The sequence below is a fragment of the Pinus tabuliformis genome, chromosome J (assembly GCF_031772625.1).
Source record: "Pinus tabuliformis cultivar Carrire ecotype Pingquan chromosome J, CPIR1, whole genome shotgun sequence".
NCBI classification, from domain to species: Eukaryota; Viridiplantae; Streptophyta; class Pinopsida; order Pinales; family Pinaceae; genus Pinus; species Pinus tabuliformis.
The window spans coordinates 1,035,372,472-1,035,399,855 of NC_142295.1; the positions used below are offsets into that span (position 1 = coordinate 1,035,372,472).

The following is a 27,384-nucleotide window of genomic DNA, read 5'->3' on the forward strand; positions in this document are numbered from 1 at the left end:
CATGCTCGTGATAAATAAAAAAGTAATCTATCACTCGCGCCAAATGCATATAAGTCTCAGAGGATTAACATATTTCTTTATATTGAAAAAAACAAGCTTTCTTAACCAAACAAAATCAATTTGAACCCTACACACCTATTTTAAACCTTATGACTTTTAGTATAAAAAAATAAAATATATATAAAAATCCTATCCCACATATAATATAATAAAAAAACTCCGATACATCCATAAACCTTAAAAGTTAACATTATATTATTTTTATTAATAAAATATAATTAATATTTTTATAGAGAACTTTGATACGCACACCAAATTAATATTTCTTTTGCCATGTTTTTATTTTTAGTGTCGGTAAGAATAGCGGCCTGGCTACAGCGGCGATTGGACTAACACTAAACTGGTCATTGTCCTCCTCGACTGCCATCCTCGCAGCGGCGACCTGTCGAGCAACGATCTTTTCTTCAACCAGTGTTTCTCTTCAGTGGAACCGGAAGTATCCTTCAATTTGGACAGCTAGTATGGTTTCTCTTCTCTTCTTCTGAAAAATGACTGTTTCGCCCTTTATTTTATTTTTTTGAATTTTTTCATTGAACATTGAGGACGGACACTAACGCACACCCATCTGAATCATGGACTATGTAAATTAGTAGACACCATCTAAATTCAGGAATGATGCGCACCTCGAGGCTACGAAGCTTGAGGATGCCTGTTCGAGTTCACAAAAATGACGAATGTACCAAATATTAGAATCCAATATATGCAACCGCGAGTTTTGCAACTTCAAGGTGTATATCAAAACCAGGTTTAGATAGTTTTGAGCTAGTAAACAACAATCTTTCCCGCAAAATGGACAGCTGAGGTTTCATCATCCAGCCAAAAAAATATGCTAACCACCCCAAAAATTGCCCCTGTATATTTGTCAAACAACTAAACACTTATGCTAAATATAACAAAGTAGGGTTCCCAGCTAAAATGTGTTAGATACCTATTCCTAGGTATCATGGTTTCTTGTAAATATTATTCTTAATTTAGAAGATATATGAAGTTGTAGTTGAATTCTGATACAAAATTAATTTGAGCGGATTTATTCAAGTCCTGTCAGTGGTATCAAAACATTGGTATTTTTGATCATTCTAGTCTGTTCATTGCTTCCTTTCTGCGTATTTTGGCATGAGCTATGACTTTGTTGGCTTCTCCTTTAAGGATTTTTCTTGTAATCATGTCTTTCGCAGCTAGATTTTCCACCATCTCCCATCTTCGAAGCTTATGCGCACAGTTAGTAGATGCACCTGTTGCTACTTTGTGGCCACAATGTGTCGGCCAGTACAAGGTTGAGGTCTCATGACAACACTTTTCCCTTCCAGCCGATTTAGGGTGATGTATCTCAACAAATTGGGATTCTTCAAAAGCGGAACCATTTCAATCCGGTGTGCTTGTCAGGGCTCTATGCGAAGGAAAGTTGTTCATATCTCATATTTGAGTAGGCCGACAATGGCTCACTCACCAACTATTTAGCAGAGCGATTTGCCTGTTCTAAGTTGGTATGTCGACAATGGCTCACTCGTCGACTATCTACGTTGCTGCTCTTTACGTCCTATGGATGCAGGCTGGAATCACAAAATTGTTAAGATAACCTAGCCCATTTGCCACATTTAGAGGGGTTTCCCAGAATTTGAATTTTGGTTATTGGTGAATGTTATGAACAAACACCTTGAAAATGATGAAAAGTCAATGAATAACAGTCCACTTGGAGGGAGAATCCTCCTTTACAACGAATCCAATACACAAGACCTATATAAATGAATCTCATTTATTATAAAAGAAGATGAAGTGACATGATATAACCTACCACTAGGCTGATCTAACCACAACTAATAAATTAATAATGAATGCTTATTAGGGCCTTAACATAGCTCTCCTCTTAAAAAAGCTTTTCCCTCAAAGTTTGTAATTGAGGATGTTTCTATGTTTCTTTAAAAACTGCTGCCCTGTAGCTTCTCCTAGAGGCATATTTTTCCGCTTGATTAGGTACTCTAGAGTCTATAATGGTTCTATTATGAAGAGATAGAGAACGCTGTTCTATAACTTTTTCTAGTTTAAGAATCAACTTTCTTCATGTAATTCTGGAAGTTCTGTTTGCAAGTTTGTCTCAAAGCCTTTTTTAGGCGAGATATATGAAAAACCTTATGAATGCAAGAAGAAGACAAATCTAAGTTCTCTAACTCTTACACCTCTTGTCCAATCTTGTGAATAATCTCGCAGGGTCCATCAAATTTTGGAGCTAATTTATGATTCTTCTTTTTCTTGAATGTGGATTGCTTATAAGGGGTTGTAGTCTCAAAAATACCCAATCACCCTCCTCAATTTGTCTTTCACTTTTATGTTGGTATGCTTGGTGCTTTATCTTGTTTTGCCCCATTTGAAGGTTTTCCTTAAGAATTGTCATACTTTCTTTAATCATCTCCCTATGTGACTCCGTTGCTTATACTTTGAACTTATATTTCAAAAAGTATGAGATACTAAGAGTTAAATTTCCATAAGGGGCCTCAAATGGGGACATTTTAGTAGATATGTGTTAAGTAGTATTATACCACCATTCCGCCATAGGAAGGCACTTCATCGATATTGCTCCAATTCCTCAATCGATGAAGTGGCTTGTGTCAATATTGCTCCAATTCCTTGTCTTAATGCAATACATTCTACCATGAAAGTTTTATTGAAATAAGGTGTTTCTGTTAAATTGGCAACTAGGGCCAAACTCCATGTAGGTCGGCTTATTTATGGCAGCTGATATTTTTATTGGATCCCTCTCGTCGAGAGGTGTAGGATTGATCCAAAGATCATCCGATTCCGATAAGTATTTATGGAGATATGAATTTATTTTGTTTATGTAATTATTATCAAGCCGACCAGCTCTTATGTAGGCTCTAGAAGCCCAACCGACGTGTCTATTCATCATCCTTGTTTTAGTATAAATAGATGAATATTTGATGTCATTTGAACACGCATTCTTGAGGTGATATCCTCCTCTCCAAGTATTGGGTTTTTGGAGTAGGAGAGAGACACCATGAGCACTGACCTTGATGCCCTAGTTCTAACGCACAGCAATGGAGACTCCTATAACGTGATGCCCTATACGCAGCAATGGAAGACTTCTACACTTAGTCAGCGTAAGGCCATATACGCTATTCATGAAACATGATGAATCTGCTTCGTTGTGGAAGAGCCGCAGTCAATAAAGGTTGTAATGTTCTCGGATGCAAAAAGATTAATACGCAGGTCAGAAGATCTATCTGTCACCTAGCCGCAGTAAGGGAAGATATTTATATGATATAATAAAATACGCTGGAACATATGCTGTCCAGAATTCACAGGCCCTAATCTATGCAGTCAAGATGGCTCCCATATACGCGGAACATGATGGAGACTTACACGCTGTACATGAGAGGAATGCAACACCGTTCACAAATGGATTACATGCTGTCATGAAAACATATATGCACAACTATGGAAACCCTATACACTGTGCAGGCAATGAACGCATCAATGCAGTGCAGTCAATGATAAACATTGCTCGTGGAATACATCATCGCAGTCAATGTGTGGATGTTAACACTGGGTTCACGCAGTCACATGTGATATACGCAGTCAACGTGTGGGTTATACGTTGTTATATTCACGCAGGTCAACGTGTGAATGTGTTACACTATATTCACGCAGTTATATATCAGACACAGTCAACGTGTGATACGCTGTTATACGTTATCATATTCACGCAGTCAAATCACTGTCAAAATGAGGTAGCTGCAGACCATACGTGAAGAAGCCACAGACTCCTGTGAGTATCCTCGAATGAAGAAAGCCGGATGTATGTGATCTGGGCACATCTAGTCTTGATGAGCTAAGATCACAACAGTTATAAACATTGAACAATGATCTCAATTTTAGTTGGATAAAGAAGATCTCATTGAAATACAACAGCCTTGAAGCACTGGATGATGTTTCTATATGCTGTAGTGATCACCTCTGAAGAAAGTAAGAGACAAGGATCATAATCTTACAGTACATTAAGATGCAGTTATGATCTCAAGGTTCAAAGATCATCTCAGCCTCTAGGAACAATCATGGTGTGTAATCACTCATCAGAGCAGAGATGAGATCATTAGCATGAGTAGCATAATGAAGCATGCTGTAGATCATGGGCAGCATGATATATGGGTGACATGATGCATGAAGCATGGGCAGCTTGATGATGTATGATGTAGATTATGGGCAACATGATGTAGATCATGGACAACATGATGTATGGGCAACATGATGAAGATCATGGGCAGTACAGTGATGTATGAGAGCATGAGCAGCATGATGATCATGGGCAGCATGATGGTGCTACACAGTAAGGTGCAGCAAATGGACGAGATGCAGCACGATGATAGGTGAAGGAGTCACCTTGAGAATCAGTTGAAGCAGAATGTCTTCAACTGATCTCATCATGATACGAAATGATCTATGCTAGATCTAGATAAGTCAAAGTATTGACTTCTGTTGTAAATGTACTCTCTCTCTCTCTCCTTCTTTGCTGAACTTTCAAGATAAAAGAAGATTTGATCAAAGGGTTTCCCCACACATTGTGGGGTTTGTCCCTGGCTTGCGCCACATCCTGTGTCCTCTTGTCTTGGCTTGTCTTCTGCGTTTTATATTTATGTTCTATCTGCAGTTTATCGTAATGTTGATGTGATTGCTAACTGTGAAAATTTAAATTAATTGCTCTAGCATAGAACATACCTAATCTTAACATGGTATCAGAGCTGAGGTGAAGACAATGCCCAAGCAAGAGTGAAAGAGCAATCACCAAAGGTAGTTGGGACAAGTAAGAAGGATCAATGGGTTCCTCATAATTCACCTAGGGTGAAGTCAAAGCAGAGAATGTTATCAGAATGGCGCAACGGAAGATTCTGATGGTCCATCTTAAGATAACTTCATTGGGAAGTTCAGATCTAAGGGTGGAAGGAAAGGCAGATGCCTTGTTGAAATAATCTCGGCCGTTATGCGAAGGAGTGTCCGAATGGCAGAGACACATCTCTTGATGAAAATAACAATCATTCCTAGGACATCTTCAATGATCAAAAGAATGACTAGTAATGCAGGTCATCAAGGAAATGGTCGACTCTTCCACGAAAGCAAGGAACCCCAAAATCTCTTTTATGTACCTGATCAAACCTGATGTCCAACTTGGAAATGGAAGTCAAAGGTTACAGGGTGGCACTTATCGATGGAAAGGTACGTGTTTGAAAATAGATCTTTTAAAGATGTTTTTGAGTTCAGGGTTGTATCAAGTTGCAGGAAGTCCACTGGGGACCATGTCCATTGACTCAGCACCGGAGGTCTGTGAGTCAGATGGTGACTAGGATGCCTGAATTCAAAAAGAAGCATACATGTCTGAAATGTACCGAAGGAAAATATTATAAGGGGACCATTCCCCTCATGCAGCAGGTTCACAGGTTTAACTCGAGGAGTTTGAGAATCATGATCAAGGAATCTCATGTATACAAGTGGAAGAAAGCCCTCTATGGCTTGAAGAAAAACACCTCCGGCATAGTATGAGAGGATTGATAGCTGTCTAATGCAGCTGAGATTCACTAGGAGTGAAACCGATCCAAACCATTACTCGAAGGTTGTGGATGATAAACCTCTCGTACCGGCACCTATGTCTGACAGGTGCAGACCCTCTCATTTATAGGAGACAGAGGGAGTTGGATTCTGAATGTGGGAAGATAAGCTGCAAGCTTGTGACTACCTCGAGGATCTTAACTTTCAGAAGTTATGTGGTAATGATGTAGGACCAGATTTGGGAAACGCCTCTGAGTTTCATAAACTCATTCGTGTTGATGTTCTTGGAGAACCTCCGTCCGGACATGATGAGTGGGCAGGCAGTATGGAGGATCACTAGAGCACTTCTCAGTGCTGTTTCTCCTTGGAATCTGCCTCGATATCCTGGATGAGTAGGAAGCAGAAGTCGATGACTCTGAGCACCACCAAGGCAGAATACATTGCTGATAGTGTGGCCTTCTGTGAGGCAGTCTGGTTGCTGAAGCTCTTCAGTAAGCTGTTTGTACACATGATGAATACCACTGTGATTCTCTGTGACAACCAGAGATGGGATTCGATTATTGAGGAATCCCGTATTTGACAATTGCTCCAGCAGATAGACATCAAATACTACCTTATCTGGGATATGGTAAGTCGATGATCAAGGAGGCTCCATCGCACTGAGATGATGTACAGGATAGAGCCCTGAGGAAAGATCAAATTTGTGATTTTCCCGAACGACTTGGAGTCATCAAGAGACCTTTGTAAAAGGGTCCTGCATGTTGCATACATTGAGCTCTGGGAGCTCTGGGGGGCTTGCAGTTCCACTGGAGCAACATACGACCACAGGGTGACTCACCCTCCCCTGGTGGTGCGCACTGGAACAAGATGATTCGCTCTCTTGTGTAGTAGGATGATTAGTTCTCCTGTGAGGCCTGGATTGATGTGTTCTCCATGGCGATTGTAGCAGGATTGATGTGTTCTCCTGTGAGGCCTGGATTGATGTGTTCTCCATGGCGATTGTAGCAGGATTGATGTGTTCTCCTGTGAGGCCTGGATTGATGTGTTCTCCATGGCGATTGTAGCAGGATTGATGTGTTCTCCTGTGAGGCCTGGATTGATGTGTTCTCCATGGCGATTGTAGCAGGATTGATGTGTTCTCCTGTGAGGCCTGGATTGATGTGTTCTCCATGGCGATTGTAGCAGGATTGATGTTTTCTCCTGTGAGGACAGGATTGATTAAGTTCTCCTGTCGAGGCATCCTACCCATGCAGTCTGGGACTCATGGGAAGTACCTCTCATATGATCAATGAGCAGGGAAATGAAGTTAGGGACCATAGTAGTACCGATGGACGCATCGTTGTATCTACCGTACTCCCTACGCTAGGATGACCTCCATTGATCTGGGATCAATGATACTGGTCTGGGACCAGTGGTAGGAGTTGTACCATACTATGACGCTGACTTCGGGTTGGCTGAGACTGGTCTGGGACCAGTGGTACATACTCCGAGACTGACTTCGTGTCAGTGCAGTACTGGTCTAGAACCAGTGAGAGTGGTGCATTCTATGACGCTGACTTCGGGTCCGCTGAGACTGGTTTGGGACCAGTGGTACATTCTCTGAAACTGCGATACTGGTCTGGGACCAGTAGTAGGAGTGGTACCTAATATGACGCTAACTTTGGGTTGGTTGAGACTGGTTTGGGACCAGTGGTACGCACTCTGAGTCTGACTTCTGGTCAGTGGAGAATGGTATGAGACATTCTCGATCAATTCTTCTTCTTCATAGTTCAGCAGAGCTGAGCAGAGCAGAGCTAGCAGAGCCAGCAGAGCTGAGCTGAGCAGAGCTAGCAGAGCCAGCAGCACCGAGCAGAGCTAAGTAGAGCAGAGCTAGCAGAGCCAGCAGAGCTGAGCAGAGCAGAACTAGCAGAGCCAGCAGAGCTGAGCAGAGCCAGCAGAGCTGAGTTGAGCAGAGTTGGGCAGAATAGTGCAGGGCACTAATGGCAGAGATAGTACAGTCGGACTTATGGATCAATGGATGGAGTTCTCCCTAGTTGAGAGGGAGTGTTAAATTGGCAACTAGGGCCAAACTCCATGTGGGTCGGCTTATTTATGGCAGCTGATATTTTTATTGGATCCCTCTCGTCGAGAGGTGTAGGATTGATCCAAAGATCATCTGATTCCGATAAGTATTTATGGAGATATGAATTTATTTTGTTTATGTAATTATTATCAAGCCGACCAGCTCTTATGTAGGCTCTAGAAGCCCAACCGACGTGTCTATTCATCATCCTTGTTTTAGTATAAATAGATGAATATTTGATGTCATTTGAACACGCATTCTTGAGGTGATATCATCCTCTCCACGTATTGGGTTTTTGGAGTAGGAGAGAGACACCATGAGAATATGCACTGACCTTGATGCCCTAGTTCTAACGCACAGCAATGGAGACTCCTATAACGTGATGCCCTATACGCAGCAATGGAAGACTTCTACACTTAGTTAGCGTAAGGCCATATACGCTATTCATGAAACATGATGAATCTGCTTCATTGTGGAAGAGCCGCAGTCAATAAAGGTTGTAATGTTCTCGGATGCAAAAAGATTAATACGCAGGTCAGAAGATCTATCTGTCACCTAGCCGCAGTAAGGGAAGATATTTATATGATATAATAAAATACGCTGGAACATATACTGTCCAGAATTCACAGGCCCTAATCTATGCAGTCAAGATGGCTCCCATATACGCGGAACATGATGGAGACTTACACGCTGTACATGAGAGGAATGCAACACCGTTCACAAATGGATTACATGCTGTCATGAAAACATATATGCACAACTATGGAAACCCTATACGCTGTGCAGGCAATGAACGCATCAATGCAGTGCAGTCAATGATAAACATTGCTCGTGGAATACATCATCGCAGTCAATGTGTGGATGTTAACACTGGGTTCACGCAGTCACATGTGATATACGCAATCAACGTGTGGGTTATACGTTGTTATATTCACGCAGGTCAACGTGTGAATGTGTTACACTATATTCACACAGTTATATATCAGACACAGTCAACGTGTGATACGCTGTTATACGTTATCATATTCACGCAGTCAAATCACTGTCAAAATGAGGTAGCTGCAGACCATACGTGAAGAAGCCACAGACTCCTGTGAGTATCCTCGAATGAAGAAAGCCGGATGTATGTGATTGGGGCACATCTAGTCTTGATGAGCTAAGATCACAACAGTTATAAACATTGAACAATGATCTCAATTTTAGTTGGATAAAGAAGATCTCATTGACATACAACAGCCTTGAAGCATTGGATGATGTTTCTATATGCTGTAGTGATCACCTCTGAAGAAAGTAAGAGACAAGGATCATAATCTTACAGTACAGTAAGATGCAGTTATGATCTCAAGGTTCAAAGATCATCTCAGCCTCTAGGAACAATCATGGTGTGTAATCACTCATCAGAGCAGAGATGAGATCATTAGCATGAGTAGCATAATGAAGCATGCTGTAGATCATGGGCAGCATGATATATGGGTGACATGATGCATGAAGCATGGGCAGCTTGATGATGTATGATGTAGATTATGGGCAACATGATGTAGATCATGGATAGCATGATGTATGGGCAACATGATGAAGATCATGGGCAATACAGTGATGTATGAGAGCATGAGCAACATGATGATCATGGGCAACATGATGGTGCTACATAGTAAGGTGCAGCAAATGGACGAGATGCAGCACGATGATAGGTGAAGGAGTCACCTTGAGAATCAGTTGAAGCAGAATGTCTTCAAATGATCTCATCATGATACGAAATGATCTATGCTAGATCTAGATAAGTCAAAGTATTGACTTCTGTTGTAAATGTACTCTCTCTCTCTCTCCTTCTCTGCTAAACTTTGAAGATAAAAGAAGATTTGATCAAAGGGTTTCCCCACACATTGTGGGGTTTGTCCCTGGCTTGCGCCACATCCTGTGTCCTCTTGTCTTGGCTTGTCTTCTGCGTTTTATATTTATGTTCTATCTGCAGTTTATCGTAATGTTGATGTGATTGCTAACTGTGAAAATTTAAATAAATTGCTCTAGCATAGAACATACCTAATCTTAACAGTTTCCAATATTGATATAGAAGACATGGCATCCTTTAAGAGAGATAATGCCAAAGTAGCCTTATCCTTGGCTTGAATATGACGAGCAAATTGCATAGCTTCCATAATATTTTTAGGATATTTTAAGAAAAAATCGTGTTTAATGTCTTCTTTTAATCCATCTATGTTAGCTTCCGACAAAATGTTCATCACTTACGTTATCCACCCTTCTGGCCAATACTTGAAATTCTAAATTCTAATCTCCAATACACCTAAATACTTGATTCTTGTCAGTTGACTGAAGTAGTCTCATTCCCAAACTTTCCCATATTGTTCTTCTAAGTCTCTTGTAAATAAATCATGAGTATAATGATAAGAATGGGACTTCCTTTTAACTACCCATTGATACCATTGATAGGGTTTTATCTCAAAGCACAAATTTGCTACGTAAATCCTTTGCTTGTCATCCATAATATTATGCAATTATTTTTTTGGCTCCCTTACTACGTACGCTCACGGGCTGCCTTTGGCCGTGTTAGGGCTGCGCCTCCTTCGCCATGGATGAGCTGGGCTTGTCCCATCTCCCGATCATCCTCCCTTTCTGCTGAAGATGCTGCGTTCAAGACCCTTTTGGCTTTGCTGCCAGTCAAGAAAAAATCGAATGCTTCTAAGTTGTCAAAAAACTGGAAAATATTCCAGTGGTTTCCCTTCCTCCGGAGGGGTCGATTAAGGTAGCTTTGTCACTAGCGGAGAGGGCCCTGGTAGGACAGTTCACTGGACTTTGGCCTTTTCCCAAAGCCACGGAAGCTTGGATCTGCAGGAACTGGAGGCCGTTAATCAAGCAAAGTGTCACTTTGTACTTTCTAGGGTGAGGCTATTTCCTGTTCGAGTTTATTTCAACAGAAGACATGGATCTAATCTTCAGGAACGGGCCATATTTTATGGGCCCTCAAGGTCTCTATTTGAATAGATGGACTCCCGACTTTGACCCAATTGAAGACGTTCCGTCGGCAGTTCCAGTGTGGGTAAGGCTTCCGAACCTTCCTGTGCACTGCTGGAACTGGGATTCCCTCAAACATATAGGCAACGCGCTGGGCAAATTCATAGATCGTGCAAGTACTAAGGACCAATATGACTGCGCTAGGATCTGTGTCGAAGTGGATCTAGAAGTGGGGCTGTTGGAGGCCATAAAGATAAATGTAGGGAGTTGGACTCATGTGCAAAAACTTGACTACGAGCAGCTTCCATTCAAGTGCCGCAAGTGTCAGGAATATGGACATTTCGCCAAGAACTGTACCAAAAATGAAGAGGCGGTGCAAGGTAAGGAAGAAGGTTGGAAGCAGGTCAAAAGAACAAGGACTAACCCCAAGCCCTCAAACCCTCCTGGAGCAGCAAAGGGAAAAGGGCAGCAGCTTCCTTCTAGTAGCCAAGGACAACAGAATACACATCCAAAGGCCCAAGAGAATGCGTTCGAGCCCCTTTCCTCAGCCTCAGTTGAAGTGCAAGAAACAGGACAGCAACAGAAGGAGGCAAATGAGAAAGAGGTCCCCGAAAACTCCAGGCAAGGCGAGAGTGCAGCAGTAAGCCCTAAGGGAAAGGCTACAGAGATGGAAGAGGAAGAACAAGATTCGAAAGAATTTGAGAAATAGGCGACTCTCAAACATTGTCCTGCAAATCGACAAGAGGAAGGAAATCTGACCGGGAAAAAAGAGAGCAAGAAACATATAAAGACAAGCTCCAAGGCAGTCAACCAACGCTGGAGAAGCTTCTAGCAAGAACACCAAAGGTTACAAGAAGTCAGGGACAGGGCCCCAAAGGGGCTACCCAATCTCAGAAAGGTAAATAATGAATATTGTCTCCTGGAATTGCAGGGGGTTGGGGAGCAAGCAAAAAGAAGAAGCTATGCGAAGCTTGATTAGGATAGAAACCCCAGATATCCTACTGATCCAGGAGACCAAATTGGAGGAGAAGATCTTCCTCCGCGTAAGCAGGAATCTTTGGAGGAAAAGTGGAGGGCAGGCTGTCTCAGCCCGAGGAGCATCGGGAGGGCTGGGAGCTCTCTGGAATGAAGCCAAGTTGGAATTGGTCAATGGAAAACAAAACACTCACTGGCAGCTCATGCAATTCATAAGCCGAGAAACAAGGGAGACCTTTAGTCTTTTCAATGTTTATGTGCCGGTAAATGCAGGGGAGAAGAAGCAGTGTTGGGACTCAATCAAACTCATGGCTGAGGAAGAAATTCTGGGAAATATTATCATTGCAGGTGACCTCAATATAACTTTATGCCCTTCCGAGAAGCGAGGTGGCAGCTCTGTAAGGGATCCAGCGAGGGAATGGGTGGAGGACATCATGCAAGATTGGGATCTGCTCGACATCAAGCCCTTGAAAGGTAAGTATACTTGGTCAAATAAAAGAATTGGTCCTGGCCATATTGCTGCGAGATTAGATAGATTTCTTGTTCAAAGTTCCTATCTTCTCCTTGGTTTAGAAGCTAGGATGCTCATTCTGCCATGCAGTACTTCGGATCATAAACCCATAAGGTTGGAGCTTTCAGCTCACAGAAACCTTGGGCCCATCCCTTTTCGATTCAGTCCTTTATGGATTAAGCACTCAGACTTTATGGATAAGGTTAAAGAAAGCTGGAATCAGCCCGTCACAGGGTCTCCCTTTTTTGTGTGGGAGGAAAAATTGAGAAGAGTAAAGGCTGTCCTGAAGAGCTGGGCTAAATCTCTTCCCAATCCGGCTGATGAAAGGAAGATGGCCCATGCCTCCCTCGAGAAGCACCAACTGCAAATGGAAGAGGAGGACCCCTCGGAGGACTCTATATCCAAAGAAGAAAATCTGCAGCAAAGCTTCCACAAAGCTTGCTTGCAAGAGGAAGAATATTGGAGACAGAAATCCCGTAGTCTGTGGTTGAAAGCGGGAGACAGGAATACCTCCTTCTTCCACAAGCAAGCCCAAGCTAGAAGGTCCTTTAACTCTATATCTGAAATAAAGGAAGACCTCGTTACCCACAAGGACTTCACAAGCATCAAAGGGGCTGCCTTCTCCCATTTTGAGAAACTCTACAGTGAAGTCGAGGTTATGAGCCAGGGCACAAGGTTCTTGGATGTTGTCCCCTCCAAGATCTCTTTAAGCATGAATCACCAGCTGGAAGCTAAAGTTACTAGACAGGAAATAAAGGCTGCGCTGTATGAAATGGAGCCGGACAAAGCTCCTGGTCCGGATGGCTTTACAGCCAGATTCATCCAAGTCTGCTGGCAAATAGTGAAGAAGGACTTGCATAGAATGGTTTTAAAATCTCAAAACTGCCAGAAAATTGGAGGCAACACGAATTCTGCCTTCCTCGCCCTCATCCCAAAGGAGAAGGGTGCCAACACTTTCAACAGGTTTCGTCTGATTTCTCTTTGCAACATTGGTTACAAGCTCATAACAAAGGTGATTGCCAACAGATTGAAGGTCCTCTTGCCCTCTCTCATTCCTAAAAATCAAGGGGGGTTTGTTCAGGGTAGGCAAATCGTGGACAATATAATCCTCGTGCAAGAGGCCATTCATTCTAGTTTGCAGCGCAAAGAAAAAGGTATGGTGGTCAAGCTGGACCTAGCTAACGCGTTTGATCGTGTTCGTCACAATTTCCTCTTTGATGTGATGCATAAGTTTGGTTTTGGTTAGGAGTTTATTAGATGGATCCGGGCTTGCATTTCTGAGCCCTGGATTGCCCCTCTGGTGAATGGAAGAGCAACGAAGTTTTTTAAAGCCTCTAGAGGGCTGCGCCAGGGCTGCCCTCTTTCCCCTCTCCTTTTTGTTTTACAAGCTTCAGTTCTGAGCTTTTATTTAGAAAAATGTCAGGTGGATCAAGAGATTATGGGCCTTAGGATTGCTAGAGGTGTCAAGGATATTAATCATGCATTGTTTGTCGATGACTCTCTTCTGCTGGGTGCTGCCTCTGTTCACTCTGCCTCCAGGTTCAGAAAAGTTTTGGATGACTTCTGTTGGACTTCGGGCAGTAAATTAAACGAGGGGAAATGCCACTTCTATGGCTGGAATATCTCCAACAGCGATCTCTCCTCAATATCCAGATGTCTGGGCTTCGCTGGATCTGCTAATTGGAATTCTTTCAACTATTTGGGCCTTCCTATCTTCCAAAGGAGTCCCTCTAGCAAAGATTGGCTCCCGATGGTTGAGAAATTCAAGAATAAAATCCAGTCTTGGGGTTTCTCGTGGCTAAATCTTGCTGGGAAGACAGTGCTTATTAAATCTGTTCTAACCAGCCTGCCTATTTTCCAATTCTTAGTCATGTTGGCACCCATCAACATTCTCAAGAAGATGGAGGAGTGGATTCGTAGGTTTTTCTGGAAGGGTGGCAAGCAGAATGACAGGAAGATCCCCCTAGTCAGTTGGGACAAAGTTTCTAAACCTCTGCTAGAAGGAGGTCTGAACTTCAAGGACCTGCGGATTCATAATATCGCTATGGGGGCTAAGATTTTGTGGAGACAAATAGCCCCGAAACCTGGCTGGGCTCAAAAGGCGCTATGGAAGAAATATTTCAGGGATCATAGGTTACGGAGCTTGGATGATCCTACTCCCACCATTAAAGGATCTCAAATTCACAGGCTATGCATGTAGGCCTTACCTCTGATACAAAAGCATTCCTTTTGGATCCCGGGTAATGGCGAGCTCAGTGTTACTTGGGAGTGGGAGCGAAAGTGGGGAGCGGGAGCGAAAACGGGTGCGGGAGCGACATTTTCAGAAGCTCCCGGTTTGGGAGCGAATCCCGGAGTGATTTTTTAAAAATATATATATTTTTTATATTTTGATACATATATGTCAACAAAAACATGTAGAATGATGAATTACATATAAAAAACATAAAAAAAACATAAAAAAACATAGATTGATCATTGAACCATATCACATCAATCATCTAGAAGTTATAATCTTCATCAACCATGTCCACAAGTTAGTAACATACATATTACAACTGCAACATATTGAGTCTCGTGAATCATGATTCATCAAATTCAATCTTAAAGTTTCAACTTCAAGCTTTCAAAATTGAAAATTCAATATATAACATTTATCATCATTGATCACCAAAGTTGTACTTGTAAGCTAAGTTTAACCATTACAAGAAATAATATCTTAGATATTTCTAAGTTCTAATTGTTAACATGAAATGAAATGTTATAAAATGAATTATGAATAATGAAATGAAATGAAACAAATTTAGTCTTTCACGAAGCATCATATTCATAATTCACAATCGTTACCAATGAGTTATAATTGCCAACTTCAAACTTCAATCTTTCATTGTCACAGTCATATATTGTTTACAAAAAATATCATTATGATATGAAAGAATCAAGAGTCAAGAGTCAAGGACTCAAGACTCAACAGTTATGAAAACTAATAGAAACTAGAAAAGACAAGTAAACTGTAAATCTACATGTGGCCCTTGCCACGAGAGTCTCCTGAATGAGCAGGTTGTGGTGGTCTTCTAGGAGTCTCCCGCACAGATCGACGACCAGGACTAGAAGGCACATGCCCTCCACGTGAGGGTGTAGATGGAGGTGGCGACAGCAAAGGAACAAGACTCGGAACTCGAGCACTGCTACTGGATGGTGGAGGTGGCATGGCTGCTGTAGCTGCTTCATCTTCATCCCTTATAAGTTCCTCTTCTAGTTCTTCAAGATGTATAGTGCCATCCTCCAAATTGTCATCCTTTGGGTGGTTGTCCCAAATTTTATATGTTGGATCCTCATAAGCCTGATCATAGTAATGACTCAACAACCTCAAGTTGTAGTGCACATAAACCAAGCTTTCTGCCCGGTTTTCATTGAGTCTGTTTCTTTTCACATTATGTATGACGCTGTAGGTGCTCCAACACCTCTCTGCAGAAGAAGTATTTACAACCTGTGATAGAACTTTTTTTGCCAATTTTGGCAAAAGTCCCTGGCCGCCATATGATTCCCACCATGTGAGAGAATCAAATCTGTCTCTGTCTTCCATTGCTGCGAAGTTACCAAACAAACCAGTGCCACTGAAGTATCTGCCTATTTCAAGGCGCACAGCTGCACATTCCTCCCTGTCAGGTATCAACTTTTCTAATGCATCCAAATATCCTCTAGTTACCTCTTCATCTAAATGGGGTTTGGTCCTAACCCCACCCCCTGGTGCAGGTTGGCCCAACCAAGATGTAGAGTAGTATTTTGGCGTAAGGATATACGCCAAGCAATGTAGTGGAAGATTAAGTTTATTCCACCGTACACACACACAATCGTGAATCAGTTTGTACAAGTCGGGATCATTGTTATGAACAATATCTTTTATTTGCCCCAACATGGTATCCATCTGCTCATACACCTCGCCAATCACTGGTTTATCTGTATCTGCAAACCGAATCATGTGATAAATGGGCTTGGTGAAATCCAATACTTGCCTCACACTTGACCAAAACATACCATCAAGAGTGGCCTCCTCCACCAGTTCAAAACCTCGCCTATCAGCTGCATTTGTAGCCCTTTCCTTTAATACCTGCCAGTGTGGACTTGATACCATGCTAGCCAATGACTCTCTTACCTTCAAAAGGCGCCTGAAGGTGAGGTAATAGCTACCAAATCTAGTCCTCGCAATCTTCAACAACTCCAATCTTGAGTGACTGCGGAAAAGGCCATGGGTATTGCTATGATTTGTAATAAATTTTATCTTTGGTTTGCCTTTCTTGTATAAATCACCAATCCGTTTGTGTTGTTCATTTTTGTTCTTAACAACATCATGAATCAAAAGGTTCAATGTGTGAACCAAACACCCAGACCAAAATATGTTGGGGTATTTATCCTCAATAATTGCTCTCGCTGCCTTACAATTAGGAGCATTATCAGTGATGACTTGGATGACATTGTATGGCCCAATACGGTCAATTGTTTCAAGTAATGCTTTTGCAATGTTGATGCCGGTCTTGAACTTCTCTGAGTAATCATATGCATTTAGAAAGATGGCACCACTAACAGACACAACAAGAACACTTATCAATGGCTTGCCTTTTACATTTGTCCATCCATCAGATACAATGGACACCCCATGGTCAGTCCAAGAACTTGTCATTCTATTCAAAGAATGTGATATTTTTGCTTTTTCATGATCAAGTCCAACGGTTCTTGCCTTGTCATACCCAGGGCTCTTGTATCCTTTAGGGGCATCATTTATGGCAGAAACCATTTCGTGCCAATAAGGTGAGCGAAGAACATTGAATGGTATCCCACATGCATAGAGAAACCTGTAAACTTTTGAATCCACATCATTCCTACACCCCTCATCAAGGAAATCTGATATGGTTCTACGCCTTAAAGTTGGTGACCCTATGCCTCCATATCCACTGCCTTGGGAGGATGCTGAAGGAGTTCTTTGTGCTTGTGATTGTGAGCTTGGTTCAAAGAAACCCTTGATTTTTTAGATTTGTATTGGGCTTCCTCCTCTTCCCTTATGTATTTGGCTCTATTTGCTGTTGACACAGCTGCACAAGTTTTGATTCCTATTTGTTTATCTCCATCCCATGGCCTTTTCCCGCAGAGGTGTTTTCTGGCATGGGTGTACGAACCTGTGTAATTATTGTTGCAATGGGGGCAATGAAATTTAGTGGTTCCACCCCCTTTCCCTGCTTCAGGCCTGTTAACATATTTCCACAATGGGGTTTGGTCTTGTTTAGTTTTTTGAGAGTCATGTTCACCCTCCTCCAACTCCTCCTCACTGGGGTTTTCATCAAATCCACTTTGTCCCCCTTCTTCATCCCCCTCTTCATTTTGACCCCTCTTTTTCCTACTCTCCAGCACCATAATAACCAAAAAAGGGACTGAGAAGAAGAAATGTAAAAATTTCTGTTTTCTCACCTCGGCTTTCAGTTTCTCCTTATTTCTCCCATGTAGTTAAATGCCCATTCCCATAACCATACATTTAACAGACTGAAAAAAAATAAATATTGCTGAAAACACAAATTCTGGAAATTTTTCAGAATGCTGGAAATTGCAGAATTAAAAATCAGCAATCAAAAACAGCCATTAAAACACATTAAAACACTGATAATTTTGGTCAACTTGACCCTGGAAAAACCCCCTACAACTCTTGGGGAAAACCAGTTTGAGAGCTCTTCTTTATTTCTGAAAATTGCCTTTTTACAGTGAGAATTATTCAGCAAAAAATCAGCAAGCAAATTTACAACTTATCTCATTTCCCGTGCCTCACAGCAATCTGGAAATTACAGCAAACAGGACAGCAATAAATGCTGTACGGCCTCCGTTTTGTGTGCAGAAAAATCAGCAAACTGCTCCTCGATTTTTGTGCAAAAATCTGCCTTTCACTATGTGCTGAATCAGCTGTACAAATCTGCTCAACTGCTGCCTTGGAATGTGTGCCAAGCTGCTGTCTCCTTCTCCTCCCTGCTCAGAAATCTCTCTTGCTCTCTTGCTCTCCTTCTCCCAATCTGCTCATGAAAGAATGAATGACCTTTTCCTCCTTTAATATAACTCCAAGTGACTTTTGGGTGATCCAAGTGACTTTTGGGTGATCTCTAAATCCAATGGCTGAAATAGATTTAGATCAATGGTTGAGATTAAATGCTCATTTAAATCTCACTTTCTATTTTTTAATTCACCCCACTTTAATAAAGACCCACTTAGTCATTTATTTCCAAAGTCACTTTTCCTTTCTAATTTTTCATTTACTTTAAAATTAGACTTAGTAACTTTATCACTTAAAGTCACTTTTAAATTAGATTTAACTTTATAAAATTATAAAGTCACTTTAGGAGAAAAATTAAATTCTTTTGGACACTTTTCCCTAGGCCAAAGATCAAAGCCTAAAGGAACCACCTGTCCTCCGGTACCAAATTTCAACACTCCCTCTTACTGAGGAAGGTGTTCCTCACCACACCCATCTTGTCTCTGAAGTAGACATGCTTGCCCCGTGGTAAGGCTTTGGTAAGAATATCTGCAACCTGCTCATCAGTGGAAATATACTCAAGTTTCACAACTCCCTTCTGAACATAGTCTCTGATGAAATGATATCTGATCCCGATATGCTTTGACCTGTCATGAAATACTGGATTCTCCGTGAGTTTAATGCAACTCTGATTATCACAGTAAATCACTGAAGGTCTCAACGGCTGACCAAATAAGCCAAACAACATCTTGCGAAGCCAGATGGCCTCACAACTAGCTAGACTGGCTGCCATATACTATGCTTCCGCTGAACTCAGTGCTACTGACTGCTGCTTCCGGTTGAACCATGACACTACTGCTAAACCCAACCCAAAACAACACCCTGAAGTGCTCTTCCTATCAGAAGCACAACCTGCCCAATCAGAATCAGTGTATCCTGCCAATCTCACTCCATCTCCCTGACTGTAGTCCAGACCATAATCCACTGTCCCCTGCAAGTACCGCAAAATGTGTTTTGCAGCCACCCAGTGAACCTTCTTAGGCTCACACATAAACTGACTCATCGTGTTGACTGCAAAACAGATGTCTGGTCTAGTGTTGACCAAATACATCAAGGAACCAATCAGCTGCCTGTACAATGTGGGATCCACCAACTCGGAATCCGAAGCATGAAGCTTCTTCTAGTTGGTGATCATCGGTGTCGACATGGGTCTACAATCCTCCATGTGGAATCTGCTAAGGATGTCCACAATATACTTCCCCTGCCCCAGGAAGAAATGCCCCTCCTCCTGCCACACCTCCAAACCCAAAAAATAATGCATCAAGCCGATGTCCTTCATCTCAAACTCCGCCGCAAGATCTCTCTTGCAGTGCTCTATGAGTCTCTCTGCACCTGTAATGATCAAGTCATCCACATACAACACCAGAATGAGAGGCTCCTCATCAATCACAATAAAGTAAAGGTTCGGATCTGCCTCACTCTTTGTGAAACCCATCCCCTGCAAGTATGCATCTATCCTGGAGTACCAAGCTCTGGGAGCTTGCTTTAGGCCATAAAGGGCCTTCTTCAATCTGCACACATGGGACTCCTTCCCATGCACCTCAAAGCCCTGTGGCTGCTCAATGTACACCTCCTCCTGTATGAATCCATTGAGAAATGCGGTCTTCACATCCATTTGGTGGACCTTCCAACCCATCTCTGCTGCTATCGATATAATGGAGCGGATCGAAGTATATCGAGCCACGGGAGCGAAGGTCTCCTCATAATCAACTCCCTCTACCTGGGAGAACCCTCTAGCCACAAACCTCGCTTTGAATTTCTCAATGCTGCCATCTGCAACATGCTTTACCTTGTAAAGCCATCTGGAAGTAACCACGGATTTGCCCTCAGGCCTCGGCACCACCTCCCAAACATCATTCCTCATGATAGAAGAATACTCCTCCTGCATGGCCTCTCTCAAGACCTGCTGGCTAGCTGCCTCCTCATAACTAGAAGGCTCAGAGTCAAGGATGCTGGTAACCATCGCCATATAGCTACAAAACCTCTCAGGTGGTCTACTTTCTCTGACCGGCCTCTTCAGCTCAGCAACAGATGTGGCATCTCTCAAGGTGTCCTGAAGCCACTTGGGCTTCCTCTTCCCTGAGCGCACTTCTCCCACCGGAGAATGAAACTCCTCCTCCTCATCATCATCAGTAGCCTGAACTCCTGACTGTCTGTCTGCTGTCCTCCTGCCTGCACCTGAACCTGTAGAAGCTGAGGTACCGTGTGAACTGTCCATCAGTGGACTCCCTAGTGAACTACTCTGTGAACTGCTCTGCATGCTGCCCGGAGCACCACCCCTCTGGCTCGATGAGCCACTGCTCACTGACGGACCTGACATCCTCATAGATGTACCTCCTGATCCTTCTGATCCCTGCCCACTGGATCCCTGCGACTGACTCAACTACTGCTGAGGGTCTGGCTGATCCAGATACTCTAACTCCCGTGACCTCCTAAAGGCCCTGTCCTCCTCGAACTTCACATCCCATCTGACAACAACTCTCCTCTGTGCAGGAATGTAAATCCGAAAGGCCTTTGAGGTCTCATTGTAGCCCACAAAAATACCCTTCTCTGCGGTGGGCTCTAGTTTGGTCCTCTTCTCCTTGGGTATATAGGAGTATGTAATGCATCCAAAGATATGAAGATGACCAATATCATGCTTCTTCCCAGAGAAAGCCTCCTCCGGAGTCATGTGCCCCAAGGCACGATGCAGACTCCTGTTCTGCAAGTAAACAGCTGTGTTGCAGGCCTCTGCCCACAAGAACAATGGCAACCCCTGATCATGTAACATGGCTTTGGCAGCCCCTATGATGGATCTGTTCTTCCTCTCTGCAACCCCGTTCTGCTGGGGGTTGTAAGGAACAGTGAACTCCCTCCTAATGCCTGCCTCCGCACAATAGTCAACAAACTCTCCAAGGGTGTACTCTCCTCCATTGTCCGACCTCAAGGACTTGATCTTTCGACCTGTCTGAGTCTCCACAAGAGCTCTGAACTCATGAAACCGCTTGAAGACCTCACTCTTGGTCTTCAAAAAATAAATCCAGGTCCTCCTGGAGTGATCATCAATGAATAAAACATAGTACTCATATCCACTCAAGGAAACATGAGACATCCGACCGCTCACATCGGAATGAATCAAATCAAGTATCCCCGTCGCTCTGCTGTCACTGCTGGGAAAAGGGGATTTGGCAAACTTGCCCATCGCACAACCTCTGCAAGTATCAAAGTGATCAGTACTGAAATCTGGCACACCTGTAGTGATCTCCCGCAATGTCCTCAAGGCTCCATGATACATATGTCCCATCCTGCGGTGCCAAATCTCACACAGCTCAGAACTGCTAGCTCTGCTGTCGGTACTACTGCTCAATGCCAAAAGGGGTTGGAATGCAAACTAGTACACCTTTGCATGGCGTACACTTATCACTCTAGCTGAATCAGCTGGAGCGCCCCTGGGATACATCAACACCTGTCCTCCCCTGAACAGTACCTCATATCCTCTGTCCTCCAAAGCTGAGACGGATATGAGGTTCTTCCTCATCCCTGGCACATAAAGAACCTCTGACACCTTCAAGGGAGGTTTGGACTCCCTCTGAAATGTCACTGTCCCCACCTCGACTGCTCTAACAACTCTGTCATCACCGAGTATTACCTCGATATCAGTGCCACTCTCTGAAAGCTCTGAGAAGTACTCACGGACTCCTGTCATGTGACGTGAAGCCCCACTGTCCACATTCCAGATACCTGTAGATGCTCCGCTAATCGAGGGAAAAGCATGCTCCCTCTGAACCTGTGTGGCAGGTGATCCTGCACTAGAGGACTCACGTAGTGAACGCAAACTCTCGGTCAAAACGACCAGCAAAGTCCTCAATCTCTGCTGAAGCTGCCACGTCCTGGTTCTTCCCCTTCTTCTTCTTCTTCTCCGGACACACAACTGCATAGTGTCCCATCTTTTGACAATTCCAACACTTCACCTTGGAATAGTCCTTCTGTGTGTTCCCCTGTTTACCTTTACCTTTGCCTTTGCCCCCACCACTGCTTGTGGAAGCCTGCTTCTTTCCTTTGCCTTTCTTGCCTTCTGCCACCAGTGCTACGTCCTCATCCTGCTCAACTGGCTTGGCTGCCCCAAGCTGACCTTTCCTGATCTCTGTCTGAATGCAATCATCCCAAAACCTCTCCCATGTGGGAAGGGTCTCACGTGCACAAACCCCATCAGCAAAGTTCAACCATGAACGGGGGAGGCCATTCACTGCAATACACACCAACTCAGTGGATGGAATGGCCTCTCCAATCGCTGCCAACTCATCTCTCACATTGGTAATCTTTGTGAGATATCCAGCTGCACTATCATTACCCATCTTAATGTTCTTCAGCTTCTCCTTCAGGACCATCTTCCGGTTCTCATTGGTACTCTGGTAGAGATTGGACAATGCTGTCCACATCTCATAGGCATTGCTCTTTCCTCTCACATAAGGAATGCAATGGTCTTTGATTCCGTCTAGAATCAGCCTCTTACCCTTATTGTTCTTCTTTTTATACTCGGTCAACTGAGTAACATCAGTGGGCACAACAACAGGGTTCTGTGCGGTATGCACCATGATATCCCAGACTTCTGCCTCCTCAAAGATACTCTGCATTCTCTCCTTCCAAACGCTGTAATTTATATGCCCATCCAACCTATCCTCCACTCTCAATCCCAATGACATCCTGCTGTCCTAAAACTGAAAAATAGCACTGCTGTAGTAAAGATAAAACTGCTGTTTATGAAAAAATCAGCTTGCTGGAATTTTCTGAGTGAAAAATCAGCAACTGTAATTTTTCCTTTTGCTGTCCCAAACTGCCCTTCAGCACTCAAGCTCTGATACCATGTAAAAATTTCTGTTTTCCCACCTCGGTTTTCAGTTTCTCCTTATTTCTCCCATGTAGTTAAATGCCCATTCCCATAACCATACATTTAACAGACTGAAAAAAAATAAATATTGCTGAAAACACAAATTCTGGAAATTTTTCAGAATGCTGGAAATTGCAGAATTAAAAATCAGCAATAAAAAACAGCCATTAAAACACATTAAAACACTGATAATTTTGGTCAACTTGACCCTGGAAAAACCCCCTACAACTCTTGGGGAAAACCAGTTTGAGAGCTCTTCTTTATTTCTGAAAATTGCCTTTTTACAGTGAGAATTATTCAGCAAAAAATCAGCAAGCAAATTTACAACTTATCTCCTTTCCCGTGCCTCACAGCAATCTGGAAATTACAGCAAACAGGACATCAATGAATGCTATACGGCCTCCGTTTTGTGTGCAGAAAAATCAGCAAACTGCTCCTCGATTTTTGTGCAAAAATCTGCCTTTCACTATGTGCTGAATCAGCTGTACAAATCTGCTCAACTGCTGCCTTGGAATGTGTGCCAAGCTGCTGTCTCCTTCTCCTCCCTGCTCAGAAATCTCTCTTGCTCTCCTTCTCCCAATCTGCTCATGAAAGAATGAATGACCTTTTCCTCCTTTAATATAACTCCAAGTGACTTTTGGGTGATCCAAGTGACTTTTGGGTGATCTCTAAATCCAATGGCTGAAATAGATTTAGATCAATGGTTGAGATTAAATGCTCATTTAAATCTCACTTTCTATTTTTTAATTCACCCCACTTTAATAAAGACCCACTTAGTCATTTATTTCCAAAGTCACTTTTCCTTTCTAATTTTTCATTTACTTTAAAATTAGACTTAGTAACTTTATCACTTAAAGTCACTTTTAAATTAGATTTAACTTTATAAAATTATAAAGTCACTTTAGGAGAAAAATTAAATTCTTTTGGACACTTTTCCCTAGGCCAAAGATCAAAGCCTAAGGGAACCACCTGTCCTCCGGTACCAAATCTCAACAAGAAAATGCCAAGAAATATAACCAGGTCCATGATGTTTGAAATTTGTAGACTTTTGAATCTGCAAAATTTAATGGGAATGGGAATGGGAATGAGAAAATTAAAAATCTATTTAGTTTTACTATTTACTATTTATTAATTTTATTTATTTAGATTCATGATTCATCATTCTAGAATCTAGAAATAAGTTATAACTTTACTAACCTACTAAATTACTAAGTTACTAACCTCCTTGCAGGCTTGCTCCTTGCTCCTCGGCGCTCGCTCCTCGCTCCTTTGCACAATCTCCTTGGCTCTCCTCCAACTCTTTCAAGTCACAATGAACTAAAAATGCCCCCCCAAGCCCTTATAAAACCATTTTTTTTAAACTAATTTTTTTTGGCGTCCGAATTTTTTTTTGCTCGCTTTTCGCTCCTGGTGGCAGCGCGCGTTGCTCCGGGAGCGAAAATTAAAGCCCGGGAGCGATCGGGAGTGATCGCTCCCTGATCGCTCCTGGGCTTTAATTTTTGCTCCCGGAGCGACGGGAGCAACGCTCCCGAAGTCGCTCCCTGTTTTGGCAGGGAGCGCAATTTTTTTTATCGAGAGCGCGTGCCCGACTCGCTCCCGCCCGGAGCGTGGATTGGGAGCGGGTTCGAGGGGGGGGGGGGGGTGCTCGGGAGCGATTTCGGGAGCGCGCTCCTGACTCGCTCCCGCACGGAGCGCGGATTGGGAGCGGGTTCCGGGGGGGGGGCGCTCCCCCGCAACACTGGGCGAGCTCATCAATATCTGGAATGACAAAATTATGAACGAAGAACCATTAGGTGGTGTCCAAGAGCTCGTTGAGCTTTGAAGCTGGATGTTGAATAATGACATTAAAACTTTGTGGGATATTTCTATTTGGAAGGGCAATGCGTGGGCAGGCTGGAAGAAGCCTCAAATTCCGATCGCTCTTGATCAGGCGTGGTCCTTCCTGTTGACTAAGCTGAAAGGAATGGGCCCGATTAATACCAGGAAACAAGATAAGAGAGGCTGGGGCTCTCAGACTGGTTTTTACACAGTTGCGCAAGGCTATGCACAACTCAAAAAAATTCCTCATGTTCCTTGCTGCCCTGCGATTTGGAGAGGTCTTTGGAGGCAGAAGTGTGTGCCGAAAATTGACTTCTTCAACTGGTTATTGTGTCACAACAACATTCTAACAGATGACAGACTTAAGAAGAAAGGCTTCCTTGGCCCTTCCAGATGCGCCCTTTGCTTGGAAAACGAGGAAAATGCCTCTCACTTATTGATCGAATGCAGGTTTGCCAAAAGTATATGGGAAGAGGCGATTTCCCCATGGGGATCTACAGTTACTCTGCCCAACACTATTTCTGGCTTCTTTGCCGATTGGGCTCACCTCTATCCTGGGAAGTTCCCCAAGAACAAATGGTTCAAGGCAGCTTGGCTGGCCTATCCGAAATTCATCTTCTGGCACATCTGGATTGAGCACAATCACATAATTTTTCAAGAGAAAGCGCAGAGTTATAAGCTAGTTTTGACAAAAGCCAACGGCCTGCTCAAGGAGTCTCTTGGTGAGAAGTTTGGGAAGCTGGAGAATAAAAATCTAAGTCCACAAGACTTGGCGTGGGGGAGTGTGCTTGGTCTCCAGTATTCTGATGGTGAGAGACAGAACAACACTTGGAAAGACTGGCAGATTAGGCTTGCTGAGGACGAATTCCACATGTGGCTCCAAAAGCGTGCTAGCTCCTCTTTGTTTTTTGACGGGGCTGCCAAAGGCAATCCGGGGATTGCTGGGGCTGGAGGTGTCATCAGGAATGCGGATGGCAGCATTGAGCACAGGTATGCCTGGGGCTTGGGTCATAGTACCAACATGCAAGCAGAGGCTATGGCCCTGTTGCAAGGCCTTAAGCACTTACAGGATCTTGGCATTGAGAAAGTCATTATTCTTGGTGACTCCCAATCCTTGATTAGAATCCTCGTGGATAACACGTCCCCTCGTGATTTCTAGCTAGCAAGAGTGGTTACCAGAATAAGAAAGCTAGTAGGCTCCTTCCTTCAGGTGAACTTTTTTCACGTTCTTCGACAGAATAACAAGGAAGCGGATGCGGAAGCTAATAAAGTTGTCCTCCTCCCTGTTGGCACTTGGATAAGAGACGGGGTTGAAGATTGGGATCCGATCCCTTAATTTTGTTTCTCATGTTCCACTGTCTTTTACTTCAGCAGTTTGTCTGTATCCACAAGCTTGGGAAAATTTTGGAAATCGACTCATCTGACGATATTAAGAAGACCCAGAACATTAGGACTATGGTAATAGTTTATTTATCTGTTGAGGACAGTCGGTCCTTGGGCTATCTGAATGTAATCTGCCAGCTGGTTTTGCCAATATTTTAATACAAATTATAATTGTTTTCTTAAAAAAAAAATACGCAATTATGATATGGATTGGATCATTCTATTATTTGTCATCCATCTTGATTCTTTCAAAGTGTACAAAGTGGAGTAATCAACTCATAGGTCCATTTTTACTGTCAGGTACCAGTGTGACGAATTGGGGTCTGAAAGATTTAGGAAGCAGTTTGAGGCATTAAACGAGTTTTTTTGGGGGTAATTTTATTTATTTATTTATTTATATTTTATTTTTGCGTAAGTAGTTCATCATCTAGCTCTATTCTACACTCAAATACCTTTCTAACGACACAACATCTAGCTCTATTCTACACTCAAATACCTTTCCAATGACACAAAAAAACCTCAAATGAAGTATGTATGCATAAGTTATGCACCCAAAAGTTGACCTTCTTGTTTTGTCCACCATGATTTGAGATGTTGTTACGTTAGCCCCCATTATTCATGGAAAAGGGGTTAGCTACATGATCATGATGAAGAAAACTCTAGAAGAGTCAATGTTGTAATTCTACTCAAGATTTGAAGGAGTCAAACTTAACCACTAGTAGGCTATCGAGTTGTGTTATAATCAGACCACTACGAGTGCATTTTGTTCCATTGGTGAGCATGTTGTTTTTCCACGACACTGGAATCTAGGTTCGGATCTTAGAATCTCTGACACTACCAATCCAAATGCCACAACAAATTACTTTGCATAGTGGAAAATAAATTAACGGTAAATCAACATGTGCACAAATATAGACAACTTTTTACAATTTTTAACTGCCCAACTTTGTTATATTAACAAAATGTACTACAGTTGTCTAGGGCTCTCGTACCAGGGAGAATGGCGGTGTCAGTTCTTTGACAACCAATATGTTGAGAAATCAATGCATGTAGTTATTAGGGTTTTGATTCCTCTTTTCTTGATAATTACTTGTGATTTGTGTTGGCTTCTTTACTTC

The 27,384-nt window shown here is 42.8% G+C and overlaps 1 protein-coding gene across 2 annotated transcripts in view; it reads left to right on the forward strand.

Annotated features, from left to right (window-relative positions):
* The first annotated feature begins 320 nt into the window (after positions 1 to 320).
* Positions 321 to 27,384, forward strand: part of DBR1 (debranching enzyme 1) — a 306,852-nt gene continuing 279,788 nt past the window's right edge. For both annotated transcript variants that reach the window (XM_089378959.1, XM_089378960.1), the window contains exon 1: positions 321 to 519. The gene's annotated coding sequence lies outside the window, so the exon portion shown is untranslated. The remainder of the gene's footprint in view (positions 520 to 27,384) is intronic.